The following is a 13,635-nucleotide window of genomic DNA, read 5'->3' as shown; positions in this document are numbered from 1 at the left end:
TTTCCCACCACTCTCTGGGCCCGGCCAGCCAACCAGTTTTCCATCCAGGAGAGTGTCTGCCTGTCCAGCCCAGAGGCTGACAGTTTCCTAAGCAGAATGCTACGAGAAACTGCTCCTTGAATTGTGTGTTCAGTTCTGGGCCCTTCACCACAAGAAGGATGTTGAGGCTCTGGAGCGAGTCCAGAGAACAGCAACAAAGCTGGTGAGGGGGCTGAAGAACAGGCCTTATGAGGAACGGCTAAGAGAGCTGGGGGTGTTTAGCCTGGAGAAGAGGAGGCTGAGGGGAGACCTCATTGCTCTCTACAACTACCTAAAAGGAAGTTGTGGAGAGGAGGGTGCTCGCCTCTTCTCCCAAGTGACAGGAGACAGGACAATAGGGAATGGCCTCAAGCTCTGCCAGGGGAGGTTTAGGCTGAAAATTATGAAAAACTTTTTCACGGAAAGGGTCATTGGGCACTGGCAGAGCCTGCCCAGGGAGGGGGTTGAGTCCCCTTCCCTGGAGGTGTTTAACGCATGGGTGGACAAGGTGCTCAGGAGCAGGGTTTAATGTTTGATAGGAATGGTTGGACTTGACGACCCGGTGGGTCTCTTCCAACCTGGTGATTCTACGGTTCTATGACTAGACTGAAGGAGGAAGTTGTTCCCAAGCAGGCTTTGGAGGGGCACTGCAACAGTTTGCTCAGAGAAGCCCCATCCATCCCTGCAAGTGGTCGACACCAGGCTGGACGGAGCTTGGAGCTCTGGTGGGAGGGGGCTCTGCCCATGGCAGAGGCCTACCAAGTCAAGCCTCTTGAAGTTCCCTTCCAGATCAAACCCGTCTAGGGTCCCAGGAGAAGGAGAATGCCAGAAACGACACCCTCCCTGCACACCTCTCTTCCCGGGCTCCACAAAACGGGGGGACAGAGCAGCACAGCCTCCAAATGGCGCCCCCAGGGCAGCAAAAGCCTACAGCACCCGGTATTCCCAGGCGGTCTCCCATCCAAGTACTAACCGGGCCCGACCCTGCTTAGCTGCCGAGATCGGACGAGATCGGGCGTTCTCAGGGTGGTGTGGCCGTAGGCACCAGCTGCCTCCCAGCACCCCCAGCCTCTCCCGCACAACGCGCCTCCTCACGCCCACACACACAACACGCCGCCCCAACACCTACCGCTACCCACTCACACACAACAACAACAACAACAAAACACAAACAACACCTTACAAAACACCCACAACAACAACAACTACAACCATTCCGACCTAACACTAAACCTGCCACAAGGCACCTCACCCACCCGCCTCTTAAACACCTCCAGGGATGGGGAATCAACCACATCTCTGGGCAGCCTCTGCCAGCGACCTGTGACGCCTTCTGTCAAACAGTTTTTTCTCATGTCCAGCCTCAACCTCCCCAGGCACAGCTTGAAGCCATTCCCCCTTGTTCCTGTACCCTGACACAATTGAGAAGAGCACAGCTCCCTCCCCTCTACAACCTCCTTTCAGGTACTTAGCGAGAGCAATCCTCTCGGCCTCCTCTTCTCCTGGCTAAACACCCCCAGCTCTCTCAGCCGTTCCTCATAAGGCCTGTTCTCCAGCCCCTTCACCAGCTTCATAGCTCTTCCCTGGACTCGCTCCAGAGCCTCAACATCCTTCTTGTGGTGAGGGGCCCAGAACTGAACACAGGATTCGAGGAGCGGTCTCACCAGTGCCGAGTACAGAGGGAGAATTACCTCCCTGGACCTGCTGGCCACGCCGTTTCTGATACAAGCCAAGATGCCATTGGCCTCCTTGGCCACCTGGGCACACTGCTGGCTCATGTTCAGTCGGCTGTCAACCAACACCCCCAGGTCCCTCTCCTCCAGGCAGCTTTCTAGACAGACTTCTCCTAGTCTGTAGCACTGCATAGGGTTGTTGTGCCCCAAGTGAAGGACCCGGCATTTGGCCTTATTAAACCTCATGCCGCTGGACTCAGCCCAGCGGTCCAGCCTGTTCAGATCCCTTTGGAGCCTCCCTGCTCTCCAGCAGATCCACACTTCCACCCAGCTTAGTGTCATCCGCAAACTTGCTCAGGGTGCACTCGATGCCTTCATCCAGGTCATTGATAAAGACATTGAACAGGGCTGGACCCAGCCCTGAGCCCTGGGGAACCCCACTTGTCACTGGCCTCCAGCTGGATTTCACACCATTTACCACCACTCTCTGGGCCCGGCCAGCCAACCAGTTTTCCACCCAGGAGAGTGTGAGCCTGTCCAGGCCAGAGGCTGACAGTTTCCCAAGCAGAACGCTGTGAGAAACTGTGTCAAAGGCTTTGCTGAAGTCCAGGAAGATACATCCACAGCCTTCCCCTTATCCAGCAGCCGAGTCACTTTGTCATAGAAGGCGATCAGGTTAGTTTGGCCAGACCTGCCTTTTGTGAACCCATGTTGACTGGGCCTGATCACCCGGTTCTCTTGCATGTGCTTCATGATAGCACTCAAGATCACCTGCTCCATGACTTTCCCTGGCACTGAGGTCAGACTGACAGGCCTGTAGTTTCCTGGGTCCTCCCTGCGACCCTTCTTGTAGATGGGCACATCAGCCAGCCTCCAGTCCAGTGGGACTTCCCCAGTCTTCCAGGACTGTTGGAAGATGATGGAAAGGGGTTTGGCCAGCACATCCGCCAGCTCCTTCAATACCCTTGAGTGAATCCCGTCTGGCCCCATAGACTTGTGGCTGTCTAGTCGGGCTAGCAAGGCTCTGACCACCTCCTCTTGGATCACGGGAGTCTCATTATGCTCCTCTAGCTCCTGGGTTTGTACACAGACGGAACGACCCTCCTTACAACTAAAGACTGAGGCAAAGAAGGCATTAAGTACCTCAGCCTTTTCCTCATCCCCTGTCACTGTTGTTCCTTCTGCGTCCAATAGGGACTGTATGGTCTCCCTAGTCCTCCTTTTATTATTTATATATTTGTAGAAAGATTTTTTATTCTCTTTCACAGACTTGGCCAATCTGATTTCTAGCTGAGCCTTAGCCCTTCTGATTTTTTCCCTACACAATCTCACTTCCCTCCTGTAGTCCTCCCAAGAGGCCTGTCCCCTCTTCCAGAGCCCATAAACATTTCTCTTCCTCTTGATATCCCTCAAGATCTCTCTATTCAACCAAGTTGGCTTTCTCCCCTGCCAGCTTTTTTTCTGGAACACGGGGATGGCTTTCTCCTGAGCTGCTAGGATTTCCTTTTTGAAGAGCTCCCAGCCCTCATGGGCTCCCTTGCCCTTGAGTACTGTCTCCCATGAGACTTCGCCAACCAGCCTTCTGAAGAGATCAAAGTATGCCCTCTGGAAATTTAATGCTACCATCCTACTAACAACCCTCTTCACTTCACCTAGAACAGAAAACCCTATCATCTCATGGTCGCTTAGTTCTAGGCGTCCACCTACTGCCACATCCCCCACAAGGCCTTCTCTGTTCTCAAACAGCAGGTCCAGGAGGGCACCTTCCCTTGTTGGTTCATTCACCAGCTGTGCAAGGAAGTTGTCTCCCACGCACTCCAGGAACCTCCTAGACTGCTTTCTTTCTGCTGTATTGTACACCCAGCAGGTATCAGGCAGACTTAAGTCTCCCACAAGAACGAGAGGCATCGATCTAGAGATTAACCCCAGCTGTTTATAGAAGAGCTCATCCGCTGCTTCTCCTTGGTTGGGTGGTCTGTAACAGACTCCCATCACAAAATCTACCTTCTTCTGGGCTCCTCTGATTTTAACCCACAGGCACTCAACCTCCTGATCGCCACACTCCATCTCAACGCAGTTCAAGTCCTCCCTTACAAAGAGGGCTACCCCGCCTCCTCTCCTGCCCTTCCTGTCCCGCCTGAAGAGCTTGTACCCCACCACAGCTGCACTCCAGTTATATGAGTCGTCCCACCACGTTTCTGTGATTGCAACGACATCAAAGGCTCCTTGCCCTACGACAGCTTCCAGTTCTTCCTTCTTAAAGGAAGAGGCGGGGGCGATCCCTGAGCCAGGCAAATCCCAGCAAACCCCAGGCGGCAGCGGGAGCGGGGCGGGCGGCGCGGGGCTCCCGGCACCCGGCACCGGCCGGGCCCGCGCGGGGCCTGGCGGGAGGGGGCGGTCCCGGCGGCCCCGGGGGAGCGTTCACCGGGGCCTTGGGGGCGCGGCGGAGAGGAGCGGGGGCCGGGACTGGCACGGGGCGCTTGGAGCGGGCGGGGAGGGCGCAGGGAGGGGCTGGAGACCAGCCAGGAGACACCGAGGACCGCGGGGGCCGCCCGGCAGAAGATGAAAGCTGCCCCGGGGGCTGCAGCGGGCAGGACGGCGCCCTCCGTGCGCACCTCTCTGCGCGGGGCTCCGCAAAAAGGGGGGACAGAGCAGCACAGCCTCCAAATGGCACCCCCAGGGCAGCAAAAGCCTACAGCACCCGGTATTCCCAGGCGGTCTCCCATCCAAGTACTAACCGGACCCGACCCTGCTTAGCTGCCGAGATCGGACGAGATCGGGCGTTCTCAGGGTGGTGTGGCCGTAGGCACCAGCTGCCTCCCAGCACCCCCAGCCTCTCCCGCACAACGCGCCTCCTCACACCGCAACACACAACACGCCGCCCCGACACCTACCGCTACCCACTCACGCACAACGCAACAACAAAAACAACAACAAAACACAAACAACACCTTACAAAACACCCACAACAACAACAACTACAACCATTCCGACCTAACACTAAACCTGCCACAAGGCACCTCACCCACCCGCCTCTTAAACACCTCCAGGGATGGGGAATCAACCACCTCCCTGCGCAGCCTCTGCCAGCGTCCTGTGACCCTTTCTGTCAAACAGTTTCTTCTCATGTCCAGCCTCAACCTCCCCAGGCACAGCCTGAAGCCATTGCCCCTTGTCCTGTACCCTGACACAAGTGAGAAGAACACAGCTCCCTCCCCTCTACAACCTCCTTTCAGGTAGTTCTAGAGAGCAATGAGGTCTCCCCTCAGCCTTTTCTTCTCTTGGCTAAACAACCCCAGCTCTCTCAGCCGCTCCTCCTAAAACTTGCTCTCCAGCCCCTTCACCAGCTTCGTTGCTCTTCCCTGGACTCGCTCCAGAGCCTCAACATCCTTTTTGTGGTGAGGGGCCCAGAACTGAACACAGGATTCCAGGTGCGGTCTCACCAGTGCCGAGTACAGGGGGAGAATAACCTCCCTGGACCTGCTGGTCACACCGTTTCTGATACGAGCCAAGATGCCATTGGCCTTCTTGGCCACCTGGGCCGCTGCTGGCTCATGTTCAGTCACTGTCAACCAACACCCCCAGGTCCCTTGCCTCCGGGCAGCTCTCCAGCCAGACTTCTCCTAGTCGGTAGTTGCACAGGGTTGTTGTGCCCCAAGTGCAGGACCTGGCGCTTGGTGTTGTTAAACCTCATCCCATTGGTCTCAGCCCAACGGTCCAGCCTGTTCAGATCCCTTTGAACAGCCTCCCTTCCCTCCAGCAGATCCACACTTCCACCCAGCTTAGTGTCATCCGCAAACTTACTTAGGGTGCGTTCGATCCCCTCCTCCAGGTCATTGATAAAGACACGAAACAGGGCTGGACCCAGCACTCAGCCCTGGGGGACACCACTTGGAACTGGCCTCCAGCTGGAGCTAACTCCATTTCCCACCACTCTCTGGGCCCGGCCAGCCAACCAGTTTTCCATCCAGGAGAGTGTCTGCCTGTCCAGCCCAGAGGCTGACAGTTTCCTAAGCAGAATGCTATGAGAAACTGCTCCTTGAATCCTGTGTTCAGTTCTGGGCCTCTCACCACAAGAAGGATGTTGAGGCTCTGGAGCGAGTCCAGAGAAGAGCAACAAAGCTGGTGAGGGGGCTGAAGAACAGGTCGTATGAGGAACGGCTGAGAGAGCTGGGGTTGTTTAGCCTGGAGAAGAGGAGGCTGAGGGGAGACCTCATTGCTCTCTACAAGTGCCTGAAAGGAGGTTGTAGAGAGCAGGGTGCTAACCTCTTCTCCCAAGTGACAGGGGACGGGATGAGAGGGAATGGCCTCAAGCTCCGCCAGGGGAGGTTTAGGCTGAAAATTAGAAAAACTTTTTCACGGAAAGTGTCATTGGGCACTGGAAGAGGCTGCCCAGGGAGCGGGTTGAGTCCCCTTCCCTGGAGGTGTTTAAGGGATAGGGAGACAAGGCGCTCAGGGACAGGGTTTAGCGTTTGATAGGAATGGTTGGACTTGACGACCCTGTGGGTCTCTTCCACCCTGATGACTCTACGGTTCTATGACTAGACTGAAGGAGGAAGTTGTTCCCAAGCAGGCTTTGGAGGGGCACTGCAACAGTTTGCTCAGAGAAGCCCCATCCATCCCTGCAAGTGGTCGATACCAGGCTGGACGGGGCTTGGAGCTTGGAGCTCTGGTGGGAGGGGGCCCTGCCCATGGCAGAGGCCTGCCATGTCAAGCCTCTTGAAGTTCCCTTCCAGATCAAACCAGTCTAGGGTCCCAGGAGAAGGAGAATGCGGGCAACGACACCCTCCCTGCACACCTCTCTGCCCGGGCTCCGCAAAAAGGGGGGACAGAGCAGCACAGCCTCCAAATGGCACCCCCAGGGCAGCAAAAGCCTACAGCACCCGGTATTCCCAGGCGGTCTCCCATCCAAGTACTAACCGGGCCCGACCCTGCTTAGCTGCCGAGATCGGACGAGATCGGGCGTTCTCAGGGTGGTGTGGCCGTAGGCACCAGCTGCCTCCCAGCACCCCCAGCCTCTCCCGCACAACGCGCCTCCTCACGCCCACACACACAACACGCCGCCCCAACACCTACCGCTACCCACTCACACACAACAACAACAACAACAAAACACAAACAACACCTTACAAAACACCCACAACAACAACAACTACAACCATTCCGACCTAACACTAAACCTGCCACAAGGCACCTCACCCACCCGCCTCTTAAACACCTCCAGGGATGGGGAATCAACCACATCTCTGGGCAGCCTCTGCCAGCGACCTGTGACGCTTTCTGTCAAACAGTTTTTTCTCATGTCCAGCCTCAACCTCCCCAGGCACAGCTTGAAGCCATTCCCCCTTGTTCCTGTACCCTGACACAATTGAGAAGAGCACAGCTCCCTCCCCTCTACAACCTCCTTTCAGGTACTTAGCGAGAGCAATCCTCTCGGCCTCCTCTTCTCCTGGCTAAACACCCCCAGCTCTCTCAGCCGTTCCTCATAAGGCCTGTTCTCCAGCCCCTTCACCAGCTTCATAGCTCTTCCCTGGACTCGCTCCAGAGCCTCAACATCCTTCTTGTGGTGAGGGGCCCAGAACTGAACACAGGATTCGAGGAGCGGTCTCACCAGTGCCGAGTACAGAGGGAGAATTACCTCCCTGGACCTGCTGGCCACGCCGTTTCTGATACAAGCCAAGATGCCATTGGCCTCCTTGGCCACCTGGGCACACTGCTGGCTCATGTTCAGTCGGCTGTCAACCAACACCCCCAGGTCCCTCTCCTCCAGGCAGCTTTCTAGACAGACTTCTCCTAGTCTGTAGCACTGCATAGGGTTGTTGTGCCCCAAGTGAAGGACCCGGCATTTGGCCTTATTAAACCTCATGCCGCTGGACTCAGCCCAGCGGTCCAGCCTGTTCAGATCCCTTTGGAGCCTCCCTGCTCTCCAGCAGATCCACACTTCCACCCAGCTTAGTGTCATCCGCAAACTTGCTCAGGGTGCACTCGATGCCTTCATCCAGGTCATTGATAAAGACATTGAACAGGGCTGGACCCAGCACTGAGCCCTGGGGAACCCCACTTGTCACTGGCCTCCAGCTGGATTTCACACCATTTACCACCACTCTCTGGGCCCGGCCAGCCAACCAGTTTTCCACCCAGGAGAGTGTGAGCCTGTCCAGGCCAGAGGCTGACAGTTTCCCAAGCAGAACGCTGTGAGAAACTGTGTCAAAGGCTTTGCTGAAGTCCAGGAAGATACATCCACAGCCTTCCCCTTATCCAGCAGCCGAGTCACTTTGTCATAGAAGGCGATCAGGTTAGTTTGGCCAGACCTGCCTTTTGTGAACCCATGTTGACTGGGCCTGATCACCCGGTTCTCTTGCATGTGCTTCATGATAGCACTCAAGATCACCTGCTCCATGACTTTCCCTGGCACTGAGGTCAGACTGACAGGCCTGTAGTTTCCTGGGTCCTCCCTGCGACCCTTCTTGTAGATGGGCACATCAGCCAGCCTCCAGTCCAGTGGGACTTCCCCAGTCTTCCAGGACTGTTGGAAGATGATGGAAAGGGGTTTGGCCAGCACATCCGCCAGCTCCTTCAATACCCTTGAGTGAATCCCGTCTGGCCCCATAGACTTGTGGCTGTCTAGTCGGGCTAGCAAGGCTCTGACCACCTCCTCTTGGATCACGGGAGTCTCATTATGCTCCTCTAGCTCCTGGGTTTGTACACAGACGGAACGACCCTCCTTACAACTAAAGACTGAGGCAAAGAAGGCATTAAGTACCTCAGCCTTTTCCTCATCCCCTGTCACTGTTGTTCCTTCTGCGTCCAATAGGGACTGTATGGTCTCCCTAGTCCTCCTTTTATTATTTATATATTTGTAGAAAGATTTTTTATTCTCTTTCACAGACTTGGCCAATCTGATTTCTAGCTGAGCCTTAGCCCTTCTGATTTTTTCCCTACACAATCTCACTTCCCTCCTGTAGTCCTCCCAAGAGGCCTGTCCCCTCTTCCAGAGCCCATAAACATTTCTCTTCCTCTTGATATCCCTCAAGATCTCTCTATTCAACCAAGTTGGCTTTCTCCCCTGCCAGCTTTTTTTCTGGAACACGGGGATGGCTTTCTCCTGAGCTGCTAGGATTTCCTTTTTGAAGAGCTCCCAGCCCTCATGGGCTCCCTTGCCCTTGAGTACTGTCTCCCATGAGACTTCGCCAACCAGCCTTCTGAAGAGATCAAAGTATGCCCTCTGGAAATTTAATGCTACCATCCTACTAACAACCCTCTTCACTTCACCTAGAACAGAAAACCCTATCATCTCATGGTCGCTTAGTTCTAGGCGTCCACCTACTGCCACATCCCCCACAAGGCCTTCTCTGTTCTCAAACAGCAGGTCCAGGAGGGCACCTTCCCTTGTTGGTTCATTCACCAGCTGTGCAAGGAAGTTGTCTCCCACGCACTCCAGGAACCTCCTAGACTGCTTTCTTTCTGCTGTATTGTACACCCAGCAGGTATCAGGCAGACTTAAGTCTCCCACAAGAACGAGAGGCATCGATCTAGAGATTAACCCCAGCTGTTTATAGAAGAGCTCATCCGCTGCTTCTCCTTGGTTGGGTGGTCTGTAACAGACTCCCATCACAAAATCTACCTTCTTCTGGGCTCCTCTGATTTTAACCCACAGGCACTCAACCTCCTGATCGCCACACTCCATCTCAACGCAGTTCAAGTCCTCCCTTACAAAGAGGGCTACCCCGCCTCCTCTCCTGCCCTTCCTGTCCCGCCTGAAGAGCTTGTACCCCACCACAGCTGCACTCCAGTTATATGAGTCGTCCCACCACGTTTCTGTGATTGCAACGACATCAAAGGCTCCTTGCCCTACGACAGCTTCCAGTTCTTCCTTCTTAAAGGAAGAGGCGGGGGCGATCCCTGAGCCAGGCAAATCCCAGCAAACCCCAGGCGGCAGCGGGAGCGGGGCGGGCGGCGCGGGGCTCCCGGCACCCGGCACCGGCCGGGCCCGCGCGGGGCCTGGCGGGAGGGGGCGGTCCCGGCGGCCCCGGGGGAGCGTTCACCGGGGCCTTGGGGGCGCGGCGGAGAGGAGCGGGGGCCGGGCCTGGCACGGGGCGCTTGGAGCGGGCGGGGAGGGCGCAGGGAGGGGCTGGAGACCAGCCAGGAGACACCGAGGACCGCGGGGGCCGCCCGGCAGAAGATGAAAGCTGCCCCGGGGGCTGCAGCGGGCAGGACGGCGCCCTCCGTGCGCACCTCTCTGCGCGGGGCTCCGCAAAAAGGGGGGACAGAGCAGCGCAGCCTCCAAATGGCGCCCCCAGGGCAGCAAAAGCCTACAGCACCCGGTATTCCCAGGCGGTCTCCCATCCAAGTACTAACCGGACCCGACCCTGCTTAGCTGCCGAGATCGGACGAGATCGGGCGTTCTCAGGGTGGTGTGGCCGTAGGCACCAGCTGCCTCCCAGCACCCCCAGCCTCTCCCGCACAACGCGCCTCCTCACACCGCAACACACAACACGCCGCCCCGACACCTACCGCTACCCACTCACGCACAACGCAACAACAAAAACAACAACAAAACACAAACAACACCTTACAAAACACCCACAACAACAACTACAACCATTCCTACCTAACACTAAACCTGCCACAAGGCACCTCACCCACCCGCCTCTTAAACACCTCCAGGGATGGGGAATCAACCACCTCCCTGCGCAGCCTCTGCCAGCGTCCTGTGACCCTTTCTGTCAAACAGTTTCTTCTCATGTCCAGCCTCAACCTCCCCAGGCACAGCCTGAAGCCATTGCCCCTTGTCCTGTACCCTGACACAAGTGAGAAGAACACAGCTCCCTCCCCTCTACAACCTCCTTTCAGGTAGTTCTAGAGAGCAATGAGGTCTCCCCTCAGCCTTTTCTTCTCTTGGCTAAACAACCCCAGCTCTCTCAGCCGCTCCTCCTAAAACTTGCTCTCCAGCCCCTTCACCAGCTTCGTTGCTCTTCCCTGGACTCGCTCCAGAGCCTCAACATCCTTCTTGTGGTGAGGGGCCCAGAACTGAACACACGATTCCAGGTGCGGTCTCACCAGTGCCGAGTACAGGGGGAGAATAACCTCCCTGGACCTGCTGGTCACACCGTTTCTGATACGAGCCAAGATGCCATTGGCCTTCTTGGCCACCTGGGCCGCTGCTGGCTCATGTTCAGTCACTGTCAACCAACACCCCCAGGTCCCTTGCCTCCGGGCAGCTCTCCAGCCAGACTTCTCCTAGTCGGTAGTTGCACAGGGTTGTTGTGCCCCAAGTGCAGGACCTGGCGCTTGGTGTTGTTAAACCTCATCCCATTGGTCTCAGCCCAACGGTCCAGCCTGTTCAGATCCCCTTGAACAGCCTCCCTTCCCTCCAGCAGATCCACACTTCCACCCAGCTTAGTGTCATCCGCAAACTTACTTAGGGTGCGTTCGATCCCCTCCTCCAGGTCATTGATAAAGACACGAAACAGGGCTGGACCCAGCACTCAGCCCTGGGGGACACCACTTGGAACTGGCCTCCAGCTGGAGCTAACTCCATTTCCCACCACTCTCTGGGCCCGGCCAGCCAACCAGTTTTCCATCCAGGAGAGTGTCTGCCTGTCCAGCCCAGAGGCTGACAGTTTCCTAAGCAGAATGCTATGAGAAACTGCTCCTTGAATCCTGTGTTCAGTTCTGGGCCTCTCACCACAAGAAGGATGTTGAGGCTCTGGAGCGAGTCCAGAGAAGAGCAACAAAGCTGGTGAGGGGGCTGAAGAACAGGTCGTATGAGGAACGGCTGAGAGAGCTGGGGTTGTTTAGCCTGGAGAAGAGGAGGCTGAGGGGAGACCTCATTGCTCTCTACAAGTGCCTGAAAGGAGGTTGTAGAGAGCAGGGTGCTGGCCTCTTCTCCCAAGTGACAGGGGACGGGACGAGAGGGAATGGCCTCAAGCTCCGCCAGGGGAGGTTTAGGCTGAAAATTAGAAAAACTTTTTCACGGAAAGTGTCATTGGGCACTGGAAGAGGCTGCCCAGGGAGCGGGTTGAGTCCCCTTCCCTGGAGGTGTTTAAGGGATAGGGAGACAAGGCGCTCAGGGACAGGGTTTAGCGTTTGATAGGAATGGTTGGACTTGACGACCCTGTGGGTCTCTTCCACCCTGATGACTCTACGGTTCTATGACTAGACTGAAGGAGGAAGTTGTTCCCAAGCAGGCTTTGGAGGGGCACTGCAACAGTTTGCTCAGAGAAGCCCCATCCATCCCTGCAAGTGGTCGATACCAGGCTGGACGGGGCTTGGAGCTTGGAGCTCTGGTGGGAGGGGGCCCTGCCCATGGCAGAGGCCTGCCATGTCAAGCCTCTTGAAGTTCCCTTCCAGATCAAACCAGTCTAGGGTCCCAGGAGAAGGAGAATGCGGGCAACGACACCCTCCCTGCACACCTCTCTGCCCGGGCTCCGCAAAAAGGGGGGACAGAGCAGCGCAGCCTCCAAATGGCGCCCCCAGGGCAGCAAAAGCCTACAGCACCCGGTATTCCCAGGCGGTCTCCCATCCAAGTACTAACCGGGCCCGACCCTGCTTAGCTGCCGAGATCGGACGAGATCGGGCGTTCTCAGGGTGGTGTGGCCGTAGGCACCTGCTGCCTCCCAGCACCCCCAGCCTCTCCCGCACAACGCGCCTCCTCACACCGCAACACACAACACGCCGCCCCGACACCTACCGCTACCCACTCACACACAACAACACAACAACAAAAACAACAACAAAACACAAACAACACCTTCCAAAACACCCACAACAACAACTACAACCATACCTACCTAATACTAAACCTGCCACAAGGCACCTCACCCACCCGCCTCTTAAACACCTCCAGGGATGGGGAATCAACCACCTCCCTGCGCGGCCTCTGCCAGCGTCCTGTGACCCTTTCTGTCAATCACTTTTGTCTCAGGTCCAGCCTCAACCTCCCCAGGCACAGCTTAAAGCCATTCCCCCTTGTCCTGTACCCTGACACTTGGGAGAAGAGCCCAGCTCCCTCCCCTCTACAACCTCCTTTCAGGTACTTAGCGAGAGCAATCCGCTCAGCCTCCTCTTCTCCAGGCTAAACAACCCCAGTTCCCTCAGACGCTCCTCCTAAGACTTGCTCTCCAGCACCTTCACCAGCTTCGTCGCTCTTCCCTGGACTCGCTCCAGAGCCTCAACATCCTTCTTGTGGTGAGGGGCCCAGAACTGAACACAGGATTCCAGGTGCGGTCTCACCAGTGCTGAGTACAGGGGGACAATAACCTCCCTGGACCTGCTGGTCACGCCGTTTCTGATCCAAGCCAAGATGCCATTGGCCTTCTTGGCCACCTGGGCCGCTGCTGGCTCATGTTCAGTCACTGTCAACCAACACCCCCAGGTCCCTTGCCTCCGGGCAGCTCTCCAGCCAGACTTCTCCTAGTCAGTAGTTTCACAGGGTTGTTGTGCCCCCAGTTTAGGACCCGGCGCTTGGCCTTGTTAAACCTTATCCCATTTTTCTCAGCCCAGTGGTCCAGCCTGTTCAGATCCCTTTGAACAGTCTCCCTATCCTCAAGCAGATCCAGACTTCCACCCAGCTTAGTGTCATCCACAAACGTACTTAGGGTGCGTTCGATCCCCTCCTCCAGGTCATTGATAAAGACATGGAACAGGGCCGGACCCATCACTCAGCCCTGGGGGACACCACTTGGAACTGGCCTCCAGCTGGAGTTAACTCCATTTCCCACCACTCTCTGGGCCCACCCGTCCAACCAGTTTTCCATCCAGGAGAGTGTCTGCCTGTCCAGCCCAGAGGCTGACAGTTTCCTAAGCAGAATGCTATGAGAAACTGCTCCTTGAATTGTGTGTTCAGTTCTGGGCCCCTCACCACAAGAAGGATGTTGAGGCTCTGGAGCGAGTCCAGGGAAGAGCAACAAAGCTGGTGAGGGGGCTGAAGAACAGGCATCAT

At 56.5% G+C, this 13,635-nt stretch overlaps 1 protein-coding gene and 5 non-coding genes across 6 annotated transcripts in view; all 6 read right to left on the bottom strand.

Moving 5' to 3' along the window:
* Nucleotides 1-13,635, bottom strand: part of LRRC27 (leucine rich repeat containing 27) — a 45,791-nt gene that overhangs the window by 6,965 nt on the left and 25,191 nt on the right. The gene's annotated exons all lie outside the window — the stretch shown is intronic.
* On the bottom strand, nucleotides 943-1,061 carry LOC138724389 (5S ribosomal RNA). Its single transcript, XR_011338020.1, has one exon. It is a non-coding gene; the product is annotated as a 5S ribosomal RNA (ribosomal RNA).
* LOC138724412 (5S ribosomal RNA) lies at nucleotides 4,381-4,499 on the bottom strand. Its single transcript, XR_011338042.1, has one exon. It is a non-coding gene; the product is annotated as a 5S ribosomal RNA (ribosomal RNA).
* LOC138724388 (5S ribosomal RNA) lies at nucleotides 6,563-6,681 on the bottom strand. Its single transcript, XR_011338019.1, has one exon. It is a non-coding gene; the product is annotated as a 5S ribosomal RNA (ribosomal RNA).
* On the bottom strand, nucleotides 10,001-10,119 carry LOC138724411 (5S ribosomal RNA). Its single transcript, XR_011338041.1, has one exon. It is a non-coding gene; the product is annotated as a 5S ribosomal RNA (ribosomal RNA).
* On the bottom strand, nucleotides 12,180-12,298 carry LOC138724387 (5S ribosomal RNA). The gene has a single exon (XR_011338018.1). It is a non-coding gene; the product is annotated as a 5S ribosomal RNA (ribosomal RNA).

This window comes from Phaenicophaeus curvirostris, chromosome 9 (genome assembly GCF_032191515.1).
Source record: "Phaenicophaeus curvirostris isolate KB17595 chromosome 9, BPBGC_Pcur_1.0, whole genome shotgun sequence".
Lineage (NCBI taxonomy): Eukaryota > Metazoa > Chordata > Aves > Cuculiformes > Cuculidae > Phaenicophaeus > Phaenicophaeus curvirostris.
This window is presented reverse-complemented; position numbering and strand designations above follow the sequence as displayed.